The sequence below is a fragment of the Manis pentadactyla genome, chromosome 4 (assembly GCF_030020395.1).
Source record: "Manis pentadactyla isolate mManPen7 chromosome 4, mManPen7.hap1, whole genome shotgun sequence".
In the NCBI taxonomy this organism is placed as follows: Eukaryota; Metazoa; Chordata; class Mammalia; order Pholidota; family Manidae; genus Manis; species Manis pentadactyla.
The window spans coordinates 27,515,909-27,528,026 of NC_080022.1; the positions used below are offsets into that span (position 1 = coordinate 27,515,909).

The 12,118-nt window shown below is 38.8% G+C and overlaps 1 protein-coding gene across 2 annotated transcripts in view; it reads left to right on the forward strand.

Annotated features, from left to right (window-relative positions):
* Positions 1–12,118, forward strand: part of AGO3 (argonaute RISC catalytic component 3) — a 156,218-nt gene that overhangs the window by 89,216 nt on the left and 54,884 nt on the right. The gene's annotated exons all lie outside the window — the stretch shown is intronic.

Here is a 12,118-nt window from a genome sequence, read left to right on the forward strand (position 1 = left end):
GAGCTGGTTCTTTGAGAAATTAAACAAAATAGATAAACCCCTAGTCATATTTATCAAGAATAAAAGAGTCTACACCCATAAACAGAATCAAAAATGAGAAAGTAAAAATCACTATGGATAACACAGAAATACAAATAACTATTAGATAAAACTATGAAAAATTATATGCTAACAAACTGGATCACCTAGAAGAAATGGACAACTTTCAAGAAAAACACAACCTTCCAAGGATGACCAAGGAAGAAACAGAAAATCTGAACAGACCAATTCCTAGAAACGAAATTGAATTGTTAATCAAAAAACTACCTAAGAAAAACCCGGGCCAGATGGCTTCACCGCTGAATTTTATCAAACATTTTGGGAAGACCTAATGCCCATTCTCCTTAAACTTTTCCAAAAATTAGAAAAGGAGGGAATACTTCCAAACTCATTCTACAAGGCCAGCATCACTCTAATACCAAAACCAGGCAAGACACCACAAAAAAGAAAATTGCAGACCAATATCCCTGATGAACATAGATGGAAAAATACTCAACAAAATATTAGCAAACCGAATTCAAAAACACATCAAAAAGATCATCCACCATAATCAAGTAGGATTCATTCCAGGGATGCAAGGATGCTACAATATTAGAAAATCCATCAGTATCATCCACCACATCAACATAAACAAGGACAAAAACCACATTATCAGCTCCATAGATGCTGAAAATGCATTAGACAAAATCTAACATGCATTCATGATAAAAACTCTCAACAAAATGGGTATGGGGGCAAGTACCTCAACATAATAAAGGCCATATATGACAAACTCGCAGCCAGCATTATACTTAACAGCGAGAAGCTGAAAGCTTTTCCTTTAAGATTGGAACAAGACAAGGATGCCCACTCTCCCCACTTTTATTCAACATAGTTCAAGAGGTCCTAGCTACAGTAATCACACAACACAAAGAAATAAAAGGCACAGGGCAGAGCCAAGATGGCTGCATGAGTAGAGCAGCGGAATTCTCCTCCCAAAACTATATATATTTTTGAAAATACAACAAATACAACTATTTCTAAAAGAGAGACCAGAAGACACAGGACAGCAGCCAGACTACATCTACACCTGTAAGAACCCAGCGCCTCACGAAGGGGGTAAGATAAAAGCCACAGCCCAGCGGGACCTGAGCACCCCTCACCCTAGCTCCCCGGTGGGAGGAGAGGAGTCAGAGTGGGGAGGGAGAGGGAGCCCAGGACTGCGAAATACCCAGCCCTAGCCATCCGCACCAGAGTGCAGACACACACTGCATGGAGTGCTGGATACTAGGGAAACAGGACAGTAAGACCTGTGAGCGGGTCCCCACAGCCGGTGCCCTGGGACAAAAGAAAAGCGAGTGCCCTTTGAAAATCTTAAAGGGACGAGGGCCTCACAGCTAGACGGAAGCGCCCTGGCACAATCAGCCCAGTAACTGGGAATCCCAGGGAACTCCAGGCGCCCCAACCCCCTGGGCAGCAGTGCAGCTCGGAAGCCCCTTACGGTGATAAACAGCCTCCCACCCGTTCGCCCTCTGGCGTGACTCTGCCATAGTGGCAGAGGCCATGCCCACAGCAGCCGGGCAAGAATCAGACACCCCATCTGCACGCAGCTGCCCAGCACAAGTCGCTAGGGGTCGCTGTTCTCCCAGGAGAGGAAGACCACAACTAGCAAGCAGGGACGTTCTCCCAGCCAACACATGCACCAGCTCCCCGCAACTACCTCTATCGCCATGAAAAGGCAGAAGAATTTGATCCAGACCAGACTAACAGAGACAACCCCTGAAAAGGAGATAGACCTAACCAATCTCCCTGAAAAAGAATTCAAAATAAAGGTCATAACCATACTGATGGATCTTCAGAGAAATATGCAAGAGCTAAGGGATGAAGTCCGGAGGGAGATTACAGAAATGAAACAATCTCTGGAAGGACTTAAGAGCAGACTGGATGAGGTGCAAGAGGCCGTTAATGGAATAGAAATCAGAGAACAGGAACACAGAGAAGCTGACACAGAGAGAGATAAAAGGATCTCCAGGAATGAAAAAACATTAAGAGAACTGTGTGACCAATCCAAAAGGAACAATATCCGCATTATAGGGGTACGAGAAGAAGAAGAGAGAGAAAAAGGGATAGAAAGTGTCTTTGAAGATATAATTGCTGAAAACTTCCCCAAACTGGGGGAGAAATAATCGCTCAGACCACAGAAGTACACAGAACTCCCAACAGAAGGGACCCAAGGAGGACAACACCAAGACACATAATAATTAAAATGGCAAAGATCAAGGACAAGGACAGAGTTTTAAAGGCAGCTAGAGAGAGGAAAAGGGTCACCTACAAAGGAAAACCCATCAGGCTATCATCAGACTTCTAAACAGAAACCTTACAGGCCAGAAGAGAATGGCATGATATATTTAATGCAATGAAACAGAAGGGCCTTGAACCAAGAATACTGTATCCACCACGATTATCATTTAAATATGAAGGAGATATTAAACAATTCCCAGACAAGCAAAAGTTGAGGGACTTTGCCTCCTACAAACCACCTTCACAGGGTATTTTAGAGGGACTGCTCTAGATGGGAGCACTCCTAAGGCTAAACAGATGTCACCAGAGAAAATAAAAACACAGCAAAGAAAGCAGACCAATCAAATACTAACTAAAGGCAAAAAATAAAATCAACTACCCACAAAAGCAGTTAAAGGAAAGACAAAAGAGCACAGAATAAAACAACCAACATGTAAAAATGGAGGAGGAGGAATAAGAAGGGAGAGAAATAAAGACTCACTAGACAGTGTTTATAATAGCTCAATAAGTGAGTTAAGTTAGACAGTAAGATACTAAAGAAGCAAACCTTGAACTTTGGTAACCATGAATCTAAAGCCTGCAATGGCAATAAGTACATATCCTTCAATAATCACCCTAAATGTAAATGGACTGAATGCACCAATCAAAAGACACAGAGTAATAGAATGGATAAAAAAGCAAGACCCATCTATATGCTGCTTACAAGAGACTCACCTCAAACCCAAAGACATGCACAGACTAAAAGTCAAGGGGTGGGAAAAGATATTCCATGCAAACAACAGGGAGAAAAAAGCAGGTGTTGCAGTACTACTATCAGACAAAATAAACTTCAAAACAAAGAAAGTAACAAGAGATAAAGGGCATTACATAATGATAAAGGGCACAGTCCAACAAGAGGATATAACCATTATAAATATATATATGCACCCAACACAGGAGCACCAGCATATGTGAAACAAATACTAACAGAACTAAAGGAGGAAACAGAATGCAATGCAGTCATTTTAGGAGACTTCACCACACCACTCACTCCAAAGGACAGATCCACCAGACAGAAAATAAGTAAGGACACAGAGGCACTGAACAACACACTAGAACAGATGGACCTAATAGACATCTATAGAACTCTACATCCAAAAGCAACAGGATACACATTCTTCTCAAGTGCACATGGAACATTCTCCAGCATAGACCACATACTAGGCCACAAAAAAAGCCTCAGTAAATTGAAAAAGATTGAAATCTTACCAACCAACTTTTCAGACCACAAAGGTATAAAACTAGAAATAAATTGTACAAAGAAAGCAAAAAGGCTCACAAACACATGGAGGCTTAACAACATGCTCCTAAATAATCGATGGATTAACAACCAAGTTAAAGTAGAGATCAAGCAATATATGGAAACAAATGACAACACCACCACAAAGCCCCAACTTCTGTGGGACGCAGCAAAAGCAGTCTTAAGAGGAAAGTGTGTAGCAATCCAGACATAATTAAAGAAGGAAGAACAATCCCAAATGAATAGTCTAACATCACAATTATCAAAATTGGAAAAAGAACAAATGAGGCCTAAGGTCAGCAGAAGGAGGGACATAATAAAGATCAGAGAAGAAATAAATAAAATTGAGAAGAATAAAACAACAGAAAAAATCAATGAAACCAAGAGCTGGTTCTTTGAGGAAACAAACAAAAGAGATAAGCCTCTAGCCAGACTTATTAAGAGAAAAAGAGAATCAACACATTAACAGAATCAGAAATGAGAAAAGAAAAATGATGACAGACCCCACAGAAATACAAAGAATTATTAGAGAATACTATGAAAACCTATATGCTAACAAGCTGGAAACCTAGAAGAAATGGACAACTTCCTAGAAAAATACAACCTTTTAAGACTGACCAAGGAAGAAACACAAAAATGAAAGAAACCAATTATGAGCAAAGAAATTGAAGCGGTAATTTTAAAACTACCAAAGAACAAAACCCCCGGGCCGGACGGATTTACCTCAGAATTTTATCAGACACACAGAGAAGACATAATACCCATTCTCCTTAAAGTTTTCCAAAAAATAGAAGAGGAGGGAGTACTCCCAAACTCATTCTATGAAGCCAACATCACCCTAATACCAAAACCAGGCAAAGACCCCACCAAAAAAGAAAATTACAGACCAATATTCCTGATGAATGTAGATGCAAAAATACTCAATAAAATATTAGCAAACCGAATTCAAAAATATATCGAAAGGATCATACACCATGACCAAGTGGGATTCATCCCAGGGATGCAAGGATGGTACAACATTCCAAAATCCATCAACATCATCCACAACATCAACAAAAAGAAAGACAAAAACCACATGATCATCTCCATAGATGCTGAAAAAGCATTTGACAAAGTTCAACACCCATTCATGATAAAAACTCTCAGCAAAATGGGAATAGAGGGCAAGTACCTCAACATAATAAAGGCCATGTATGATAAACCCACAGCCAACATCATACTGAACAGCAAGAGGCTGAAAGCTTTTCCTCTGAGATTGGCAACAAGACAGGGATGCCCACTCTACCCACTGTTATTTAACATAGTACTGGAGGTCCTAGCCATGGCAATTAGACTAAACAAAGAAATACAAGGAATCCAGATTGGTAAAGAAGAAGTTAAACTGTCACTATTTGCAGATGACATGATATTGTACATAAAAAACCCTAAAGACTCCACTCCAAAACTACTAGAACTGATATCAGAATACAGCAAAGTTGCAGGATACAAAATTAACACACAGAAATCTATGGCTTTCCTATACACTAACAATGAACCAATAGAAAGAGAAATCAGGAAAACAATTCCATTCACAGTTGCATCAAAAAGAATAAAATACCTAGGAATAAACCTAACCAAGGAAGTGAAAGACTTATACCCTGAAACTATAAGACACTCTTAAGAGAAATTAAAGAGGACACTAACAAATGGAAACTCATCCCATGCTCTTGGCTAGGAAGAGTTAATATTCTCAAAATGGCCATCCTGCCCACAGCAATATACAGATTTGATGCACTCCCTATCAAATTACCAACAGCATTCTTCAACAAACTGGAACAAATAGTTCAAAAATTCATATAGAAACACCAAAGACCCCGAATAGCCAAAGCAATCCTGAGAAGGAAGAATAAAGTGGGGGGGGATCTCACTCCCCAACTTCAAGCTCTACTACAAAGCCACAGTAAATCAAGACAATTTGGTACTCTTTCAAGAACAGAGCCACAGACCAGTGGAACAGAATAGAGACCCCAGACATTAACCCAAACATATATGGCCAATTAATATATGATAAACAAGCCATGGACATACAATGGGGAAATGACAGTCTCTTCAACAGATGGTGCTGGCAAAACTGGACAGCTACATGTACGAGAATGAAACTGGGTCATTGTCTAACCCCATATACAAAAGTAAACTCGAAATGGATCAAAGACCTGAATGTTAGTCATGAAACCATAAAACTCTTAGAAAAAAACATAGGCAAAAATCTCTTGGACATAAACATGAGCGAATTCTTCATAAACATATCTCCCCAGGCAAGGGAAACAAAAACAAAAATGAAAAGTGGGACTACATCAAGCTGAAAAGCTTCTGTACAGCAAAGGACACCATCAATAGAACAAAAAGGTACCCTACAGTATGGGAGAATATATTTGTAAATGACAGATCCGAAAAAGGCTTGACATCCAAAATATATAAAGAGCTCATGCACCTCAACAAACAAAAAGCAAATAATCCAATTAAAAAATAGGCAGAGGAACTGAACAGACACTTCTCCAAGGAAGAAATTCAGATGGCCAACAGACACATGAAAAGATGCTCCACATCGCTAGTTATCAGAGAAATGCAAATTAAAACCACAATGAGATATCACCTCACACCAGTAGGGATGGTAACCATCCAAAAGACAAACAAAAACAAATATTGGTGAGTTTGTGGAGAAAGGGGAACCCTCTTACACTGCTGATGGGAATGTAAATTAGACAACCACTATGGAAAGCAGTATGGTGGTTCCTCAAAATGCTCAAAATAGAAATACCATTTGACCCAGGAATTCCACTTTTAAGAATTTACCCTAAGTATGTAGCAGCCCAGGTTGAAAAAGACAGATGCACCCCTATGTTTATTGCAGCACTATTTACAATAGCCAAGAAATGGAAGCAAACTAAGTGTCCATCAGTAGATGAATGGATAAAGAAGATGTGGTACATATACACAATGAAATATTATTCAGCCATAAGAAGAAAATAAATCCTACCATTTGCAACAACATGAATGGAGCTAGAGGGTATTATGCTCAGTGAAATAAGCCAGGCAGAGAAAGACAAATACCAAATAATTTCACTCATATGTGGAGTATAAGAACAAAGAAAAACTGAAGGAAGAAAACGGCAGCAGACTCACAGAACCCAAGAATGGACTAACAGTTACCAAAGGGGAGGGACTGGGGAGAATGGGAGGGAAGGGACAGATAAGGGCGGGGAAAAATAAAAGTGGTATTATGATTAGCATGCATAATGTTGGGGGGAGGCATAGTGAGGGCTGTGCAACACAGAGAAGACAAGTAGTGATTCTACAACATCTTACTATGCTGATGGACAGTGACTGATGGGGTTTGTGTGGGGGACTTGGTGAAGGGAGGACCCTAGTAAACATAATGTTCTTCATGTAATTGTAGATTAATGATAAGAAAATAATTTTTTTTAATTAAAAAAAGAAGAAATAAAAGGCATCCAGATTGGCAACAAAGAAGTTAAACTGTCACTGTTTGCAGATGACATGGTATTGTATATAAAAATCCCCAAAGAATCCACTCCAAAACTATTATATCTAATATCTGAATTCAGCAAAGTTGCAGGATACAAAATTAATACACAGAAATCTGTGGCATTCCTATACACTAACAATGAACTAGCAGAAAGATAAATCAGGAAAACAATTCCATTCACAATTGCATCAAAAACTAAAAAATACCTAGGAATAAACCTAACCAAAGAAGTGAAACACCTATACCCGCAAAACTACAAGACACTCATGAGAGAAATTAAAGAAGATACCAATAAATGGAAACACATCCCATGCTTATGGATAGGAAGAATTAATATTTTCAAAATGGCCATCCTGCCTAAAGCAATCTACAGATTCAATGCAATTCCTATCGAAATACCAACAGCATTCTTCCATGAACTAGAGAAAAATCATTCTAAAATTCATATGGAACCACAAAAGACCTCGAATAGCCAAGGCAATTCTGAGAAGGAAGCATAAAGCTGGGGGAATTATGCTCCCCAACTTCAAGCTCTACTACAAAGCCACAGTAATCAAGACAGTTTGGTACTAGCACAAGAACAGACCCGTAGACCAATGGAACAGACTAGAGAGCCCTGATATAAACCCAACCATATATGGTCAATTAATATATGATAAAGGAGCCATGGACATACAATGGGAAAATGACAGCCTCTTCAGTAGCTGGTGTTGGCAAAACTGGACAGCTACATGCAAGAGAATGAAACTGGATTATTGGTTAACCCCATACACAAAAGTAAACTGGAAATGGATTAAAGACTTGAATGTAAGTCATGAAACCATAAAACTCTTAGAAGGCAACATAGGCAAACATTTCCTGAATATAAGCATAAGCAACTTCTTCCTGAACACATCTCCTTGAGAAAGGGAAACAAAAGCAAAAATGAACTCATGGGACTACATCAAGCTAAAAAGTTTCTGTACCACAAAGGACACCATCAACAGAACTAAAAGGCATCCTACAGTATGGGAGAATATATTTGTAAATGACATATCCAACATGCAGTTAACATCCAAAATATATAAAGAATTTACATGCCTCAACACCCAAAAATCAAATAATCCGGTTAGAAAATGGGCAGAGGATATGAAGAAACAGTTCTTGAAAGAAGAAATTCAGATGGCCAACAGACATGTGAAAAGGTGCTCCACATCACTAATCATCAGGGAAATGCAAATTAAAACCACAATAAGATATCACCTCACACCAGTAAGGATGGCCAGCATCAAAAATACTAAGAACAACAAATGCTGGTGAGGATACGGAGAAAGGGGAACACTTCTACTCTGCTGGTGCAAATGTAAGCTAGTTCAACCATTGTGGAAAGCAATATGGAGGTTCTTCAGAAAACTAAAAATAGAAATACCATTTGACCCAGGAATCCCACTCCTTGGAATTTACCCAAAGAATACAACTTCTCAGATTCAAAAAGACATATGCACCCCTATGTTTATTGCAGCACTTTTTACAATAGCCAAGATATGGAAGCAACCTAAGTGTCCATCAGTAGATGAATGGATAAAGATGATGTGGTACATATACACAATGGAATTCATCCATAAGAAAGAAACAATTCTACTATTTGCAACAACATGGTTGGAGCTGGAGGACATTTTGCTCAATGAAATAAGCCAGGCGGAGAAAGACAAGTGCCAAATAATTTCCCTCATTTGTGGAGTATAACAACGAAGCAAAACTGAAGGAACAAAATAGCAGTGGACTCAGAGACTCCAAGAATGAACTAGTGGTTACCAAAGGGGAGAGGTGTGGGAAGGCAGGTGGGGAGGGAGGGAGAAGGGTATTGAGGGATATTATGTTTAGTACACATGGTGTGGGGGATCACAGGGAAAACAGTGTAGCACAGAGAAGGCACATAGTGGATCTGTGGCATCTTGCTGCACTGATGGACAGTGACTGCATTGGGGTATAGGTGGAGACTTCTTAATATTGGAAATGTAGTAACCACATTGTTTTTTCATGTGAAACCTTCATAAGAGTGTATATCAATAATACCTTAATAAAAAACTTAAAGAAAAATTAATACACAGTAATCTGTTCCATTCCTATACACTAACCATGAACTAGCAGAAGGAGAAATCAGGAAAAGAATCCAATTTACAATTGCATCAAAAAGAACAAAATATCTGGGAATAAACCTAACTAAGGAAGTGGAAGACCTATACTCTCAAAACTACAAGGCACTTATGAGAGAAATTGAAGAAGATACCAATAAATGGAAACACATCCCATGGTCATGGATAGGAGGAATTAATATTGTTAAAATGGCCATCCTGCCTAAAGCAATCTACAGCATTTTTCAACGAACTAGAGAAAATACTTCTGAAATTCATATGGAACCACAAAAGACCCCGAATAGTCAAAGCAATTCTGAGAAGGAAGAATAAAGCAGGGGGATTATGCTCCCCGACTTCAAGCTCTCCTACAAAGCCCCAGTAATCAAGATAATTTGGTACTGCCACAAGAACAGACCCATAGAACAATGGAAAAGACTAGAGAGCCCAAATATAAACCCAACCATATATGGTCAATTAATACACAATAAAGGAGCCATGGACATACAATGAGGATATGATGGCCTCTTCAACAACTGGTGTTGGCAAAACTGGACAGCTACATGCAAGAGAATGAAACTGGATTATTGTCTAACCCCATACACCAAAGTAAACTTGAAATGGATCAAAGACCTGAATGTAAGTCATGAAACCATAAAACTCTTGGAAGACAACATAGGCAAAAATTTCCCAAATATAAACATGAGCAACTTTTTTCTGAATGCATCCCTTGAGAAAGGGAAACAAAAGCAAAAATGAACACATGGAACTACATGAAACTAAAAAGCTCTGTACTGCAAAGGACACCATCAACAGAACAAAAAGACATACTACAGTATGGGAGAGTATATTTGTAAATGACATATCTGACAAGCAGTTAACATTCAAAGTATGTAAGGAACTCACATGCCTTAATACCCAAAAAGCAAATAACCCAATTAAAAAATGAGCAGCGGATATGAAGAGACACTTCTCCAATGAAGAAATTAAGATGGCCAACAGGCACATGAAAAGATGCTCCACATCACTAATTATCAGAGAAATGCAAATAAAAACCACAATGAGATATCACCTCACACCAGTTAGGATGGCCAATATCAAAAAGACTAAGAACAACAAATGCTGGTGAGGATGCGGAGAAAGGGGAACCCTCCTACACTGCTGGTGAGAATGTAAGCTAGTTTAACCATTGTGGAAAGCAGTGTGGAGGTTCCTCAAAAAACTAAAAATCAAAGTACCATTTGACCCAGGAATTCCACTCCTAGGATTTGAAGAATACAAGTTCTCAGATTCAAAAAGACATATGCACCCCTATGTTTATTGCAGCACTATTTACAATAGTGAAGATAAGGAAGCAACCTAAGTGTCCCATCAGTAGATGAATGGATAAAGAAGAGGTGGTACATATACACAATGGAATACTATTCAGCCATAAGAAGGAAACAAATCCTACCATTTGCAACAACATGGATGGAGCTGGAGGATATTATGCTCAGTGAAATAAGCCAGGCAGAGAAGGACAAGTGCCAAATGATTTCCCTCATTTGTGGAGTATAACAACGAAGCAAAACTGAAGGAACAAAACAGCAGCAGACTCCCAGACTCCATGAAGGAACTAGTGGTTACCAAAGGGAAAGGGTGTGGGAGTGTGGGTGGGGAGGGAGAAGGGATTTGAGGTGTATTATGATTGGCACACGGGGTGTGGGGGGATCATGGAGAAGACAGTGTAGCACAGAGAAGGCAAATAGTGACTCTGGCATCTTACTACACTGATGGGCAGTGAGTGCAATGGGGTATTGGGGGGACTCGATAATATGGGTGAATGTAGTAAGTACATTGTTTTTCATGTGAAACCTTCATCAGAGTGTATATCAATAATACCCTAATAAAAAAAGAAATAATAATAAGGGCAATCTATATTTTGAGATTCAGAACATGCTATATTATTAAGTGAAAATGACAATTTGCAAAATAGAATGTGGAGAGTGTTCTCAATTTTGATTTTAAAATGTTTTCCATGTGTTTTATATAGGAAGTTGTAGAACTGATAGTTATAATGGCAGAGGAGGAAAGTTACAAGGTCCTTTATTCCTTTTTGTTATCATTCATAAAATCACATGAGCAACATTATGGTTACTAGATTCCCCCCATTATCAAGTCACCACCACATACCCCATTACAGTCACTGTCCATCAGTGTGGTAAGATGCTGTAGAATCACTACTTGTCTTCTCTGTGCTATACTGCTTTCCCCGTGCCTCCCCCCTATATTGTGTGTGCTAATCGTAATGCTCCTTATTCCCCTTCTCCCTCCCTTCCCACCCACCCTCCCCAGTCCCTTTCCCTTTGGTAACTGTTAGTCCATTCTTGGGTTCTGTGAGTCTGCTGCTGTTTTGTTCCTTCAGTTTTTGCTTTGTTCTTATGCTGCACAGATGAGTGAAATCATTTGGCACACAAGGACCTTTTATTAATACTGCAATACCTCTGTAGTTTTAAATTAGCAGTTACAGAATAGAAATGAAAATGAGTATTCTGTGACTATAACTACATTTAAATAATATAAATGAGAAAATTACTGGGGAAAAGTACAGTAAAATGCAAACAAGGGGTTATGATAGCCTTCTCTTTATGATTTTTTAGTTATTGTAGTTGTACTATTTTTATGATAAAAATTTCCTTTCTTATGAAAGAAGAAAGCAACTCAAAAAATTATCACTAAATACATAAGCTAGTCTTCAAGGCAGTATGCTTTACATTTTAAAAGTATTGTTTTAGTGTGGTGTAAGTTTTGGTATCCTTACATATGTGATGCATTTCAGGGGAGGAAACATAGTAGCTTAATTTTCTGTGATGTTTGACCTTTTTTCTAACTAGAGGTATT